General features: G+C 34.5%; 1 long non-coding RNA gene across 1 annotated transcript; it reads left to right on the top strand.

The window, feature by feature from the left end:
- The first annotated feature begins 7,717 nt into the window (after positions 1-7,717).
- Positions 7,718-18,291, top strand: LOC143230009 (uncharacterized). The gene is made up of 3 exons (XR_013016180.1): positions 7,718-8,492; positions 13,016-13,151; positions 18,051-18,291. It is a non-coding gene; the product is annotated as an uncharacterized LOC143230009 (long non-coding RNA).

Raw genomic sequence — 18,291 nt, 5'->3', positions numbered from 1 at the left:
CTGGATCACTAACCCGAGGTGATGAACAAACACCAAAACTGGATTTAACTGGGAGAAGGAGATATCCTCTACTTGTGAGATAGATTTTTTTTAAACGGCAAGTGTTGTGTTTGTCGTCTATTTACCATGTTCTTATATCGTTCAGTTTATCAATGAACTTGGAGTTGCATCGAAACAGTAACTCACCATTCACGTAATAATTTGTATTTTGAGTAAATATACACGTATGTGATGAAATTGGCACCATCATCCATAGCACTGATGTACAGATAAATAATTATTAATATAGCAGAAGAGTATGTAAATTTATGATTACATGAGATGTACTCTCGTGAGCTACACAGTGAATAAAAATCACATTACAGGCTTCACTAAGAAAAAGAAAGATTCACGAGATAGTAATTGAATGATATAATTATTGTTGATAATTACTCGATGTTGTTATTAATATTGAGAGGCTGGAATTCTGTGTGTAAAATTTCTGATTCGTTGTGCTAATTCTCTTATTCTTCATTTAATTATAGACCGTTACATTAAAAAAAAAACACTCTTTGATGAAACAACAGGCAGCCAGCCGTTGTAGGACAATTCAGTCGAATGTCTAAGCAACAGTAAGTATTCTCAGACATTCTTCATGGCAAAGGTCACCATAATAACTAATCCTTCAGTGATGGTCAGCCATCTCAATTAGAGGTCAGAAAGCCTTAAACTTTCTAGGCCCAAAATTCAAGGCGTTTCATTTTTTCAGAGAGCTGAGTAGGTGTCCTTCTTTCCCAGACAGTTTCAACCTCTTTTTCTATAGCTGTGTCTGTCTTCATGCACGTCTGAATGGACAGTAGGTGTTATTTCAGCTCTGGAATTAATCTTAACCGTGTTCCACAGAAGATAATATATTTCAGTTCCAGACCTCTGTGTCAGTCCTACTCCGTCTTTCTTCTTTTTCTATATTAGAAAAGAAAACTACAATTCAAACACCCTCTGTCAAACTGGTCACATTTTGATACAAATTTATTTCACACTATCAATCTAACGATTATGTTTCTAATCCACTGTTTGTGCTTATATTTATCTGAAAGTTAACGTATCTTATCAATCCATGTCGCAATCCACAATTCTAAGAATCTTGTAAAATAATTCATTGCGGGTCGTTTTACTCATTAGTCTGGAGAACTTAGCCACAAGTTGAACTTTCAACTCTTTTATAAAAACAAAGACTTAAGATTTTTTCTCAATATACCTGATGGTATTGAAGCACGCTGATATAACCAATAACGTACTAAACTAACAACTGAGCCAATTTGCAGGTGTCAACTGTTAGTTAAGGATGTAAGTAGAACTTGGAAAGTAGAGTTTGAAGATGACAAAGATGATTCCACTTCTAGATCAAACACAACATTGTACGAGAAGAAACGGACTTTGTGTTTAAAAAAACATGAAATGGTGAAATAAGACCGATAGCCCTCAGTTGGATAAGGTAAGTCTACGGATTTACAAGCTAAAGTCAGGGTTTGATTCATTTAGGTAGACACAACAGATACTCCGACGTGGCCTTGCTATTAACACTCAAACACCCAGACTAGTATTTTTTACCGTGTGTTGAACTAACGAAGAACCATTAAGTCGTGAAATTCGCTTGTTCATCATGTTCTTGGTGATACAGTGCCGCCATCTATGAATGACAAAATTAAAAATAATTAATCGCTATATTGTAATTTTTACCTTTTCTTTTTATTATAATACTAGGCTAAAGCGACGAAACTCATTGTTTACTGGAACGTCAGTTATAATGTAGTTGTGTATTCAGAGATCAGATTTAATAGGTTGTGTAGAGGTAATTGATTGTCATTTCTTTTTGAAGTTAATCATTCCAAAAAAAAGCTGCGGAAGAGAATCTTTAGTTCTAATCTCCTCAGGTCTGGAATTATTAAGTTTAATACGGGTATCAATGAAAGCATAAAGTAAAAACTAGTTGGTACGGGAGCTACATAACACGACCGATGAGTGGTGGGCTGGAGTCGTAGTATCGTCTTGATATGTACTGAGTAAGGAGACTAAAGACGGGAGACATTGTATCATCGGGTTATGTATTATGTAATGAGACTAAGGACTAATGGACTGGAGACATAGTATCATCTGGATATGTATTATGTAATGAGACTAAGGACTAGAGGACTGGAAACGTAGTATCAACTGGATATGTACTGTGTAATAAAACTAAGGACTAGTGGACTGACGACATAGTATCATCTGGTTCTGTACTGTGTAAGGAGACTGAGAACTAGTGGACTGGAGACATAGTAGCATCTGGATATGTATTATGTAATGTGACTAAGGACTAGTGGACTGGAGACATAGTATCATCTGGATATGTATTATGTAATGTGACTAAGGACTAGAGGACTGGAAACGTAGTATCAACTGGATATGTACTGTGTAATAAGACTGAGGACTAGTGGACTGAAGACACAGTATCATCTGGTTCTGTACTGTGTAATAAGACTGAGGACTAGTGGACTGGAGACATAGTATCATCTGGTTCTGTTCTGTGTAATGAGACTGAGAACTAGTGGACTGGAGACATAGTATCATCTGGTTCTGTTCTGTGTAATGAGACTAAGAACTAGTGGACTGGAGACATAGTAGCATCTGGATATGTATTATGTAATGAGACTGATGACTAGTGGAATGGAGACATATATATCATCTGTTTATATGCTGTGTAATGAGACTGATGACTAGTGGAATGGAGACATATATATCATCTGTTTATATATTGTGTAATGAGAATGATGACTAGTGGAATGGAGACATATATATCATCTGTTTATATGCTGTGTAATGAGACTGATGACTAGTGGAATGGAGACATATATATCATCTGTTTATATACTGTGTAATGAGACTGATGACTAGTGGACTGGAGACATATATATCATCTGTTTATATGCTGTGTAATGAGACTGATGACTAGTGGACTAAAAACATATATATCATCTGTTTATATTCTGTGTAATGAGACTGATGACTAGTGGAATGGAGACACATACCGTATTACTACAAATTTAAGACGCCCTCTAATTTAATACGCACCTTACTTTTAAAAAGGAACTTTTTGGAATAAATAGATAGAATGATAATTAAAAAGGAGTAAATATGTTTTAACAGAGTTTATTAACGAATCAAAAATGTTAATAATGTATTTAAACTGAAATATAATAAAAATATAAATCTAATAAAAAATTTTCATTACATTAATGTTTCTTCCTGCTTTATTTAATCAGAATGTTACTCTGATGTTATACTCACTGTTATATTCTGATGTTAAAACATCTTCATCACTTGATTCACTATTGTCCCAAAGAATGTCATCATTCTTCCACATTAGATAAACAACATTTTACAAACGATTTTCTAATAACATTGATCAATATTTCTTTCCAATCTTTTGAAATCCTGTCCTGTGTTGTTGATACCCTTGTTATTGTACCACTCGTTGTCTTTATTCAGCCATAACGCTTATGGATATGATCTTTAAATGACTTGTTAATGGACACACCAAGAGGTTGGAACAGACCTGTCATTCCGCTAGGATTATCACCAGATCACTGTTTTTGTTCCTGACTCTTGATTGTATCTGAGAGATGGTTACGAAATGTTTACATTACAAGCATGTTCTGTTGCTTTAATAACGCACCTGTTCGCCTTCCCTTACACATCCCAACTACTCTTCCATTAACTATGATGTCATCCATGTTGTTGTTGTTGTTTTTTTGAGGGGAGTTGTGCACAAACTATTATATCTTTGCAAAATTTTCTTTCAGCAACGTTTTTTCCTGTTTAATATGACATACGGTAACAATTTATTCCCACCTACAGTTACACATAGCATGACACTTACTTAACTTTTCATAACCAGTGATTTTGTTTGTCACCTGTTTTGCTCCTTTGGCATTTACAGAGTAGTTGCGCAGCACGTCGAAAACAAAACAAAACTGCCGTTTCATCTACGTCACCTAACTATGTTCAGGAAATGACGTAACGTTGATATTCAATAAGTTTTGTTTCAAAACTTGATGGCATTTTTTTTGACTAATTGTTACCATTCGCCGTAATGATAAACTTCCCCTTTTCATATATTCCTCCCACCAACCACGACTAGTCTTGAAAGAAGTTCCACTATTTCCTGTGTATTCTTTTGCTTTTAACATTAAGACTTCTCTCACTACATGCAGTTCTTTATTTCACAACTCTTTAAAATACATTAAAATGACAGCATCAGTTTCAAAATATCATTCTTTTCTTGGACCAGAAAATGACTCAGTACTTTTCTTTGCAAGAAAACCACTTGGTTTTCATACCATGACAACTATGTACATTTACCTCATTCACTGTGTACTTTTTACTGGCTGCATGATTCCCAAGCTGTTTGGTTCACAAAATAACTTTTCTTTTAAATTGTTTGTTTCTTTTTTAATTTCGCGTAAAGCTACTCAAGGGCTATCTGCGCTAGCCGTCCCTAATTTCGCAGTGTAAGACTAGAGGAAAGGCGACTAGTCATCACCACCCACCGCCAACACTTGGACTACTCTTTTACCAACCAATAGTGAGATTGATCGTCACATTATAGCGCTCACACGGTTGAAAGAACGAGCATGTTTGGTGCGACCGGGAATCGAACCTGCGACCCTCGGATTACGAGTCGAGTGCCTTAACTACCGGGCCATATCGGGTCTTATTTTAAATTCGGTATCGTACGTAAAACTCTTTTCCATTGGTAAAAAAACCAATAAAAATGAGACACAATATCTAAACAACAGGAAAGTCAAACAAAGACTGAGGACGGTGATATCCAATTGTACCGCTAGAGGCGCTCACTTAAGCAAATTTGACGTTTTGTACGTGTTTTTTAGTCTTTCTAACCTAAGTTATTTTTAAAAGGTAATCCAATCTGTAATAATGCAAGATTTTGTCCGAAAATCTTTGTTGTTCGAGGGAAATGATGTTCTCGAGAATTTCAAAGAGTGAAAACTAATACCTCGAATTTAAAACGTAACCTAATTTTCAGTTCAGAAAAATGTGGAAAAGTCGCATCTTAAATTCGAAGTAATACTGTATATCACGTGGTCATATACTGTGTAATTAGACTGATGACTGGTGGACTGGAAACATATATATATATATATCAACTGGTTATATATTATGTGCTTTGTGATAAATGTAATGTAATAAAATATGGTCAGTATCTATTTCATTGTATGTGAATGCTGTAAAATTTCATACTACTGATATATCTCATTTGTAGAAAAATACCAGTCGAACAGATATTTGCTGGCAGCATCTCGTCCCTGAGGTGTCTTGGGTATATCAGAAATTCTGATATCCTCACTTATTTGTGCTTGTTCTGATATCCTATTTTGTTTGTGTTCGTCACTATAGTTGGACCACTTTATAACGTGCTTGTCAATAAACTACAGAATATACTAAGAAGAGAACATTTAAGCAGCAAACTTTAAATTGACCAATAGCCTTAAAAGGTATCATTTCAATAAGGGACTCACGTTCACACCAATAACTAATAGAAGAATAAAGACTGTCAGGTGAACATATTCCAGCCTTAGAATATGCATCAGTAACCATATTCTAGATATTTTAATATAAAATGTAGACATATGCATAAATTCACTTCTAAAAACTTAAAGTAAAGAAACAGTTTAATTTCTTACTTATTAAAGTATTTATTGCTCTTTGGTGTTAAAATTTTACTGTTATACAAACGTTGTTGTCTTAAAAAATGAGCATTTTTTCCACCGCGGGAATCGAGCCCCGGATTATGAGCGATGTACGTCCTGAAATTTATCGTTGACCAACCACGGAGCTCGTAGAAATGACGCATCAATGCTACCACTATTATTCATGCTACCAATAATATATTCCATGAATAATATGAAAAATAGTAACGATGTTCTATCTTTATCGAGGATAAATGTCTTCTCTACTTTAGTGAGACTTTGATGTGCTGTGAGTTAACATTCCGAAATGTTTAAGCCATATGAAAATAATAAATGAACGAAACTAAAATGTACAGCGATTACCACAATGATAGCAGATCCTAACATTTTGTTAGGAACATCTCATTACTGGGCACTTCGTTACCTCCACAATGTTACTAAGACAACGTATTACAGTAATAAACAGGACGATTCAAAAAATTACATAACGAGCGAGGTTTATCAACATGAAACCATTTTTCGCTAGTGTGGGTCCGCTAACTACACTATGTAACACAAATTGTGTTCCTGGATAGTATGTGTTATTTCCTAATTGCTTATGTTGTAAAAGAACAGAAAATGGCCATTATTCCCTTCAAACTTTGCTTTTGTGACCTGGATAATGAAATTTAGAAATTAGCCTATTTTCTATGTAAAAACGGGCAAATTTGCACATGTTCATTTACATAATAATACAACATATGAATCAAGGTTTGCATGTATTTATACTAAAGTTATATAAAATGTTTAGAAACGAGTAGTTTTTCGAAATTTGAGACTATAGTGTAAATCACTTTCACGTATCAGTCCCCAAATATAGTCTTCCATCATGTTTTCGTTATACGCTCCTTGGTAGCAGCGTTCAAAGTCCAGTACATCGTGGTGGAAGTGCTCGCCTTGCTCCTCTGAGTGTGGTCCCATGTTATCCTTGAATTTATCAAGATGAGCGTCAAGGATATGGATACGTCAAGGATATGGATACGTCAAGGATACGTCATTTTGCCGTAGTTCTTTACCAGAGCCTCAACCAGTTACACATAATTTTCGGCCTTGTCATTGCCCAAGAAGCCCCGAACCACTGCGGCAAAGCTGCCCCAAGCTTCTTTTTTTTCCTTTCTACCGAGCCACTTGGGGAATTCTGTGCACTCCAGAGTCTTCTTTATTTGTGGTCCAACGAAGTCACCAGCGTTGACCTTTGTCTCAGACAGCTTAGGGAAGAAGTCTCGAAAGTACCTGAAGGCTGCATACAAGAGCTGTGACAATTTTTTTTCATAAGACCCAATTTTATGTGCAATGGTGAGAACAACACCTTCTGGAGGTGCACTAGTGGTTCATTCTTGGCATTGTGCCTCCAAAAGAGATGCTGTCACAGAGTACGTTTTCACTCTTGTCTTAATAAATTGGCTACATACGTAGCAGAATGTGTCTGGATAATGCTTGCAGCTTCTTGATGCCATCTCTGATAAAATCATATAGGTCTCTGTGTTCACTTAGGCAGTTAGAACTAAACTAAAATGGTGAGTGGAGAGCCCCTGTATATATATATTACTATGGAAAGTTCTAGAAAATTCTAAAAGGTTCTTGATCATTCTCGTAAGTTGTACAACATTCTAGAAAGTTCTCGAAAATTCTATATCAGCTACTCAGCACTGAATCTACCTGGAATGTTTTGGAAAATGGGTAAATTTGAAACTTTCATTACCCAGATCACAAAAGGAAAGTTTGAAGAGAAAACTAGGTCTTTTCCATTTACTTTAGACATAAGCAATTGGGAAATAACACTTTCTGCCCAGGAACAAGAAAAAGTAAACATTTTGTTACATAGTATAATGAACCCACTCACTTTCCATTCTTCAGATCCGCTATATCCATCAAAGAAACTCTCTCTCTCTCATGATTATTTGGTTATTTATGTTTATATACCCAGAAGGGTCAGGTTTTGTCTGTCAAACTTAGCTTTTGATCACTCTGCGGGAGAGAGGATATGGTGTCCTCTGGTGGTTGAAGTAAGTAGTGATGGACCTAGTAACAACATTTACCAATCGCAAAAACACTTGTAACAAAACCTTTCGTAACGATGTGACAGTAACCTGGATGCCGTAGCAAGAAATCCATGTCACTAACTGTCCGTAACGAAATGTCCCAGACATAAAGAGCCTCATTCACGTGATGAAGCTTCGATCCCATTGTGAGAAGTGCAGCACAATACCTTATCAGAAGTGTCGACAGTCGCGTGCCACTCTTAGGTACAATTTGTACCTGTACACAATCACTAGATCTACTTTCAGGAATACTCCCAGAAAGATAACACTGTTTCTAATTCGAATCACTAACTTTTGCCTTGGAGATAAACACACAAAGCTCATTTACGTAAGGTTTACTGATGTGGTGTTTGTGTTGAGGTGCAAAGTTCCACATTTCGTCATCTTCATACAAGTATTTGTTAAAGTCACAAGGTTTGTCCAAGCAGTGTTTGTAGTTATCACTGTTCTTTATACTCTGTATTTTATCTTCGTCTTTTCTAGTCAGAATAGTCGGTCTGTATGTTTAAAAGTGATTTTAGTTTCTGATGATAGAAATCGACCAGACGGTGTTAGATCGATAGAGAAAGGAACCCGAAAAGAAAGTACACGAATATTTTATAACTTTCAAAATTAAAAGTAAATAAATATTCGTTCCAGATAAACCTCGAGAATTGAGATGGAGTCAAAGAAAAAAAAGAAGGTAAGAAAATGTTCGTCCATCTTGTTTTTATATAAAGATTCGTAAAGAAAACAAACTGGAATCCTCCATCTTGAAACAGGTTGCCAGGTAATGAAAATAAGTTTTAAAATGAATTGTTTTTACCTGCAGATCCTCTCGAACAAACTAATATTGTAGCTTAGGAAATATTCTAACCTATTAACCACAAATAACGCGGAGATTCATTGGTTTTCCTTGTAGGATGGAAAATTATGTTTCTTTCATAGGTTATATAAAAAAGAAGTAACCAGTTTTTATTACGTTTGTATAAAATTTGCTTTACTTTATATAAACAGTTAAAATTTATATACTTTCCTTATGTTTACATAAAATTCAGTGCCTTACGTTTCCTTACCTATATATACAAAAATATAGTGTCAAGAGTTTTCCTTGCATTTATATAAAGACAATGGAGACTCACTGTGAAAACGAAAAAATATATAAATAACAAGCCTTTCTAATCAGATTTTTATAAACAGGATTTTTTTAATGTTGTTTCTACATGTGTATGTAAACCAAAATGTATTTTGTGTACTGGTTATATTACATTTTTAATTGTATTATCTGCATTTCAGTATTTTATAATTCATCAAATATTTTAATACCTGTTGAATATCGTGGTAAAATGATTTTGTATTGAAAATACAAGAAGTTATTTTCGCATGAATTAAAACGTCACTAATTTCAAAATTGCGCACTTGATGCTCTTTTTTTCAGTCACTAGATGGCGATGATTACTGTGTTGCTTTGAAATTAGAAGTTTTTGAATTTCGCACAAAGCTACTCGAGGGCTATCTGCACTAGCCGTCCTTAATTTAGCAGTGTAAGAGTAGAGGGAAAGCAGCTAGTCATTACCACCCACCGCTAACTCTTGGGCTACTCTTTTACCAACCAATAGTGAGATTGACCGTAAATTATAACGCCCCCCACGGCTGAAAGGGCGAGCATGTTTGGCGCGACGGGGTTGCGAACCCGCGACCCTGAGATTACGAGTCGCACGCTTGGCCATGCCGGGCCGCTTGAAATTAGAAACAAGTTCGTCAATGTACGGAGATTAATTTACCAAATCCTAAACACAATGTTTAAATAGAGATTCTAAATGTAATATATCAAATACCGTGATATCAAGAACGAATTTAACTGGCTGCACATTCGCTTATCATGCGCTGGTATAAAAAATTCCATTACATAACAAATTCCTTTCTAGGGGCGGATACTTAACAACAAAATTCGATTGTTACACCACTTAAACAATATTAACACACACTATTCTCCATGATTGAAATAAAATTGTTATACATCTTTAAACTTAAAACTACATTTAAACTACATCTAAGTACCAACAACAGAACCATATAATTCATTACACAAAACACGGGTCTATTTCAGCAACTGAGACTTATCTGAGTTGCCCTTCTGTAAACTCATTAGGTGGCGCTGTTAAAGCTTTGAACTATTTATACATTTATATTTTAACAATGTACAAGGCTATTCTTCTGGAACAACATTACTAACACAACAATGTATAATGCACTGTACAATATACTTATAACAATGTAAGTGCCATGCTTTTGGAACTATATTAGTTACGTAACAATGTAAAACTATTAAACTACTGTTTACTTCAAACTCTGTATTCTAATATTATAACAGGGCTTATTTTAAGCCTCTGATTTTATGGTACTATGCTTGTATTACAACAATATTCAATACAGTGCTTCTGCAACTATGTTTGTAATGTAACAATGTGATGAGCTAGCATCAGTTACTGTTTAAGATATTTAATAACACTGAGGACAGTGTCCAGCATCTTTACGTATCTTAACATTGTACGGTTGTACACATTTATTATATTGACTTTTCAGCCATTGCTGGCTAACATCGCAGAAGTTGCAATTACGTGATGTCATGTTACCTTAACTAAGAATAAACTGACCTTTACAAAGTGACCTGCCTTGGCCGAATTTTAGTGTACTACTATTTTGGAAAATACAGTCACATATGAGTTATAATACTCAACATGTGTATATAGATTATTACTATTTACAAATAAGTTTTAATAATACTCCCTTAAAACATAGAACAGTAAGTAAGTAGCAAACAACTACACATCCTAAGTACCATAACTTGTCTGATACTTGCAGTAGAGTGCTAAGAGTTTTCAGATTTTCTTCATGTGAAACGAAATTTATTTTTTAGGTTTTATGTACACAGTTAAATAATCAAAAGTCATAAGTTACTGTATCGATACCATAGAATTATATTATAACTCGTTTAGTATCTAAGCTATATTTGTGACTAAAAGACATGAAATTTTGAAAAGGCTAAAAATTCAACTTACCAGCAAGAAGTTTTGTCTTCAGAGAAAGAGACGACTTTTATATTTGAAAATTGCTGAGAAAAAGCACTTGGGGAACGTTCTGAGCTTTCGATTTTTGTAAATATCCTGACAGGTATTTCGTTTTAATCCTAAGTTAAAGTTTTCTTAGCTGGCGTTTTCAGGAATATTTGTATATCTCTTCGTCCGACACGCGAGTGAGTGTAATAGTATTATGAAGATTATTCAAGTTTTGCATTAAGTTATTTACTTTGGGAATGCAAATTAATTTCAGAATTTTAGAGATGGAGTTAAAGAAAGATGCAAAGCTCTCGATTGGATTGGTTATTCACATGTCATATATAGTGATACAGAGTATATAAGGGACCGTTTAAAAAATTGGAAAGAGGCGAAAGTGGTCACTGTGATTGATTCAGTACATGATTGATATCTCAGCATATAAAATGATGGAAAGTCCTTATTTTATATTACAGTTTGTCAATACCGGTAATGTGAGTTCCTAATTCGTACAAAATTATAGATTTGTACTTTGACACAAGAAACATTTAATTTAAACCAGTGCTGCATTCAAGGCCTTGCATGACCAGGTAGTTAGAGGACGCTCGACTAGCAATCAGAGGGTCGTGGGTTCGAATCCACGTCACACCAAACATGCTCGCCCTTTTGAGCCATAGGGTCATTTATAATGTTACAGTCAATCCCACTATTCGTTTATAAAAGAGTAGTTTAAAGAGTTGGGGATGGATGGTTATGACTAGTGCCTTCGGCCCGGCATGGTCAAGCGTGTTAAGGCGTTCGACTCGTAATCTGAGGGTCGCGGGTTCGAATCCCGGTCGCACCAAACATGCTCGCCCTTTCAGCCATGGGATCAATGTGACGGTCAATCCCATTATTCATTGGTAAAAGAGTAGTCCAAGAGTTGGCGGTGGGTGGTGACAACTAGCTGCCTTCCCTCTAGTCTTACACTGCTAAATTAGGGACAGCTAGCGCAGATAGCCCTCGAGTAGCTTTGCGCGAAATTCAAAACACAAACAAACAAACACACAAATCTAGTTGCCTTCCCTCTATCTTACACTACTAAATTAAGGACAGCTAGCGCAGATAACCCTCGTGAAGTTTAACGCGAAATTCCAAATAACAGTGCTGCGTTCAATATATCACGTGACACACAGAAATCAGTGTTTAGATGTTTTCTTTTTCATATTTGCATTTAAATTAATCAATTTAATAATGTATAATATGAAAATTTGAATCATGTTCTACAGTTTGTGACAAAATGACATAAAGTCATAAAATAATAGTTCAATAACATTTTGAATGCGAGTCAACAAACACACAAAATGAGATGACCTCTGCTCCGTGATGACCTACGTGTAAAGGGTTAATAATAACTACAAGATGTTCTGTACTTAATAAAGCTAAAATCAGGGGTTCGATTCCCCTCGGTGGGCTGAGCAGATAGCCCTTTGTGGCTTTGCTATATGAAAAACCCACCCTTAATAAAGCTAAAATATAATTCGAACCAATCGAAGATATCTACTGGTGATTCGCGTCCATAGTATTGTAACGCTGTTCATAATATTTTAACACCATTTGCTTCGATGTATAATGCTTGTCCGGTACCACAGTAGCTTATCAAATGTAACATGTCATGCATAAATGTCACTCGTATTTTATCATATCGCATGTATTGTGCCAACATGCAATATATCACACGTTACATGTCATGGGTAATATATTACGCCTAGCAGATCACATGGACCTGCTAATATTTCGTCATGCTAGTTTTATGTTTTAAACGTGAACAACGTTTAACCGTAGAATTACCGACAACGGTCCACAACATTATTAATATTGGATCAGTAGAGATAATAACCCTTGTAGTTTTATATCTATGTTATATGTGAAATAGTAACTCCTCACTCATCGTTTAAGGAAAGTCAGTTTCTTTAGGTTGTAATGCAAATGGCAAAAATATAAAAATTATTCAATACGATACACTATGAGTAGACACCTGTCGGTAACGAACAGTATAAAAAAAAAAGCAATAATTTTAGGGTTAACAAACAATCAGCTAATTTTCATACTTAAAATAGTACAGTTTAACATCCAGCGATAAGTTCAACTGAAAACTAACTGATGAACCTTGTATCATGTTTTCTTCTAGTGTTAGCTTTAGTCAGAACGTGGGAAAAGCATCGTCATCAGCGCCACCTGTGGAAAGTGTCGAAGATAAGGATCCGGAAGACGTGTATGCAAGTTTCGGTTTTAGCTACTCTCTATCAGGAGGAGACAGATTTAAGGTTTTTTTTTAAAACTTAATCATCCAAAATTGTAATCAGTTTAAAAGAATAAGATGTTAATATGAAGTGTCTTCTTGGTAATGAAGCTTAATCCTGACTAATTCTTAAATGTCTAATAATTATCATTCTTTTAACAAATTAGTATTCATATAATCGAGCTCTGGCGGCCTTTACGACAACTAACTGACATTAATATTTAAACAATTTTGCAAGACATTTAGAATTACAAGTTATATCTCTAGAATAATTACAAGTTATATCTGTAGAATAATCACAAGTTATATCCATAGAATGATTACAAGTTATATCTGTAGAACGATTACAAATTATAGCTGCAGAATAATTACAAGTTATATCTGGAGAATGATTACAATTTATATCTCTAGAATAATTACAAGTTATCTCTGTAGAATAATTGCAAGTTATATCTGTAGAACGATTACAAATTATAGCTGCAGAATAATTACAAGTTATATCTGGAGAATGATTACAATTTATATCTCTAGAATAATTACAAGTTATATCTGTAGAATTATTACAAATCATATCTGTAGAATAATTACAATATTTTGGAAAAATCATGTAAAATCAGAAGTGATAGTTTGACTATAGTAGTCTTTATTTTTTTGGTATAATGTGAAAGAAAAAACACTACGTTACATTACTGTTACCGTAAGATGTCACATCAAATTATACACTACGTTACATTACTGTTATCCTAAGATGTCACATCAAATTATATCAGTCATCACAAATTGTCGCACCAAGTTACATCACCACTATCACAAGAAAATGAAACAGTATTCTGATAGCAGTTATTTTCATTATATACCGACGTCACCATATACAAATTCAAGTGGTGTCATTTTAGTGTCCACTTACTGACTGACAGACAACAACTCCATATTGGTACGGATGGTTAAAAAGCAGGTGACCCCTCCAGGAATCCTTCACAGAAACGCTAAAACATCGAAAAATATACATTCCTTCGATGTAATCTATTCATCATGGATATTGACACTCATTCTTGAGTGTTATAGAACCACAGATTTGTCGTTGTAATGTCGATGTAATCTATTCATCATGGATATTGACACTCATTCTTGAGTGTTATAGAACCACAGATTTGTCGTTGTAATGTCGACATAATCTATTCATCATGGATATTGACACTCATTCGTGAGTGTTATAGAACCACAGATTTGTCGTTGTAATGTCGACATAATCTATTCATCATGGATATTGACACTCATTCTTGAGTGTTATAGAACCACAGATTTGTCGTTGTAATGTCGACGTAATCTATTCATCATGGATATTGACACTCATTCTTGAGTGTTATAGAACCACAGATTTTTCGTTGTAATGTCGATGTAATCTATTCATCATGGATATTGACACTCATTCTTGAGTGTTATAGAACCACAGATTTGTCGTTGTAATGTCGATGTAATCTATTCATCATGGATATTGACACTCATTCTTGAGTGTTATAGAACCACAGATTTGTCGTTGTAATGTCGACATAATCTATTCATCATGGATATTGACACTCATTCTTCACTGTTATAGAACCACAGATTTGTCGTTGTAATGTCGATGTAATCTATTCATCATGGATATTGACACTCATTCTTGAGTGTTATAGAACCACAGATTTGTCGTTGTAATGTCGATGTAATCTATTCATCATGGATATTGACACTCATTCTTGAGTGTTATAGAACCACAGATTTTTCGTTGTAATGTCGATGTAATCTATTCATCATGGATATTGACACTCATTCTTGAGTGTTATAGAACCACAGGTTTGTCGTTGTAATGTCGATGTAATCTATTCATCATGGATATTGACACTCATTCTTCAGTGTTATAGAACCACAGATTTGTCGTTGTAATGTCGATGTAATCTATTCATCATGGATATTGACACTCATTCTTGAGTGTTATAGAACCACAGATTTGTCGTTGAGCCACCGACAGATGTCTCGTAATCTGTAATAATAAAATTGCTTGTCTCTGTATCTGCGACTGCCATAGCTCTAAAAGGAAATACCTGAGACACTTGAAATATTGCACCATACTAAGTGAATCCTGAGGGTGTGCACCTGGGTATAATTACTTATCTCATCCACGTGCGTGCATATCTTTTTAATGAGAAAAATTAAAGAAAAAAAAACAAGTGGTTCCTTTTATAACAACTTCTAACATATAGAAAATCCAGTACGCTTGGGTAATAATGTGTTCCATCAATTGTTTTTATGTCAGTTTGCCTAGCATCACAATTATAATCTAATATTTTTGTTATTCTATGTATTGAAAGTATAAAATGAAATGTATTAACTACAAAATTGAAAAAAATATATAAATTTGTTAATTTCTTAATTTAAAGTCTTAATTGATTAAAGTTGTTTGTTTTTTATCAAAAACGTTGGTGACGTAACAGAAAATAACTTAATACAGAAACACTTGAAGTTTAAGATTGGATTTATATTTTTAATTTCATGATAAATTTTATGCACTTGGTTCTAGGCTAAGTTATTTCATACCTCAGGCTTATTTATCAATATCTTTAAATCATAATAACATTCACTACACTTGCAAGGTTTCACAGCAAGCTCCCTTAACGGCCGCATTGCACCACAGTCACTAAAATCATAATGGGCAGATATTAAATGAACTATCTTATCTGGATATATGCATTTTGGCTTTTATGACTCCTCTTATTTCTAGAAATCAAACGTGGCATTACGTGTCGCGAACACACATACAGATTACATAATGTAACGTATAGTGACATCTATCATTATTTACAATAATTATTATACTCTGGTACGTTGATTAGTTTGAAATGAAATGTAACAATCTACTAGTTATCACGATGGACGCTACACGGTAACACAAATAAAGCGTGCATGTCTACGTAGCTATAGAAACTATAACTTATATTATTTATAATACGCCTTACCTACTTTCTTAAATCATAAGCTGCTTTGTATGTTAGGTATTTGTATATATTTAAAGCACTAATGCAATTTGTTTTGAATTGTCACTGTAATATTCTAGTCTTCTTTCTTTCTTCTACATACATTTAATGTATCAATATGGTTGTTCATATGACGTATTCTTGATGACGTGAAACCCACTTGAAATAAAAAATGTATCTCAGAATGGCTGGTATTAACACTTATTTATATGCAGTGAATAACGTTTCGACCTTCCTAGGTCATCTTCAGGTTGACAAAGAGAGAGTTTGCAACTAACAATTGCCGGGCACATGTCTTAGGGACGAGAATATAAATGGGTACGGCATTGTAGGGGGCGTTGCAGTTGGATATCATGTTATTAATTAGTATAGGTATAAAAGTGTTCCTTTATATTGGTTTAATTTTGGTTTTAGTTGTTGTATAAGTAGAACTTCTGTTGAATTCCTTCATTGAATGTTTATACACTTTTATAACGCAGTTGTTTATATATTATCCATTGGTTTGTTTGTTTTTTAATTTCGCGCAAAGCTACACGAGGGTTGTCTGCCTTAGTCGTCCCTAATTTAACAGTGTAAGACTAAAGGGAAGGCAGCTAGTCATCACCACCCACCGCCAACTCTTGGGCTACTCTTTTAGCAACGAATAGTGGGATTGGCCATCATATTATAACGCCCCACGGCTGGAAGGGCAAGCATGTTTGATGCGACCGTGATTCGAATCCGCGACCCTCAGATTACGAATCGAACGCCTTAACCCACCTGGCCATGCCGGGCCATTATCCATTGGTTGTTTACAAATGGGCCAGGCGTGACTTTGTGACCAGCAAGCTCGAACATTGAATCCGAGTGCTCATAACTAGTAGCCTGTTAGGAGGTTGTAAGTACGATAAATGAGTTACAGTCAAATACGTCTGTCTGGTGAGGTAACACTAATGTCTAACTTTCTTCCTTCTAGTACAGCGGTTCTTAACCATCGTCTTACCCCCTGAGACTCTCCAGGGTATTACCGTGACCCCTATAACGATTTTTGTAATAGTGAACTTTGTGTAAAGGTAAAATAAAACAAAACTATATAAAGATCCTAACTTATTGAAAATGTTACAAATAAATGGTCTTGAGAAATGCTATAAGTGCTAAACAAATACAAAATCCATGGAGTTACTGAACATCTTACAAAACCTACTGATTCACTCAGTATGAGGGTTGGTATATAAAATGAAAAATTATACTAAATACGATGGAAACTTTGATATTTAAATTTTAAGTTCGATGTATTAATATTATATAGGTACAAAATTTAGACAATTCAAAACATTGTAATATAAGAAAATGTTTACTCAAAATTAGACAGGTGGTTTCGCAACAAGCATTCAAACGATATATTAGAGCAGTGGTTCTTAACTTGGGATTCGTGGCTCCCTGGGGGTCGTTTGAAGATTCTTGGGGAAATCACGGAAAGTCATGCCTATATATATGGAACTTTTGATTGATATTACATGTGGTTCTAATGCCTGAGTTAATATATTGCGTATTTAAAGCTGTGACTTTGTTGATTATATATTACGAAATTGATATGTCAGCCTTCTTCTTTATACATTATGCGATTAACGTCCTAATCTGGTTATTTATATATATTATATAAGCAATGTCCTCATCTGGTTATTTATCTATTATGTAATTAACATGGTTATTTGTACATTATGTGATTAATATCTCAATCTGATTATTGATATATTTAAAATATTACCCTGGTTGCATATATATTGTGTGTACTTGTTTTCTTACCTTAGTTGTATTATATGTTTAATATATTACTCTTGTCGAATACACATAATGTGCTTAATATATAACTCTGGTGGTTTACACATTTTTGTGCTGGTTGTTTATATATTACGTGTTTAATATATCTCCAGATAACGCGATTTCAATGTTTTTTACTGTCTGTAAACAAGAAGCGATATGACCACACGTGGAAGTGTTGTTCAATCTAACTCACAGGAAACTCACCCAGAGATATCGGTTACATTAAATTACATTCTTAGGGTAATGATGAATATTGGTTATGATAAATTCACAACAAATTTCAGTATAACAATAAACATCAGTTAACTTAAACTGTAGGAACTGGTCTCAGCATGGTTAGAGGTATTACTT

The sequence above is a fragment of the Tachypleus tridentatus genome, chromosome 10, assembly GCF_004210375.1.
Source record: "Tachypleus tridentatus isolate NWPU-2018 chromosome 10, ASM421037v1, whole genome shotgun sequence".
Classification (NCBI taxonomy): Eukaryota; Metazoa; Arthropoda; class Merostomata; order Xiphosura; family Limulidae; genus Tachypleus; species Tachypleus tridentatus.
This window is presented reverse-complemented; position numbering and strand designations above follow the sequence as displayed.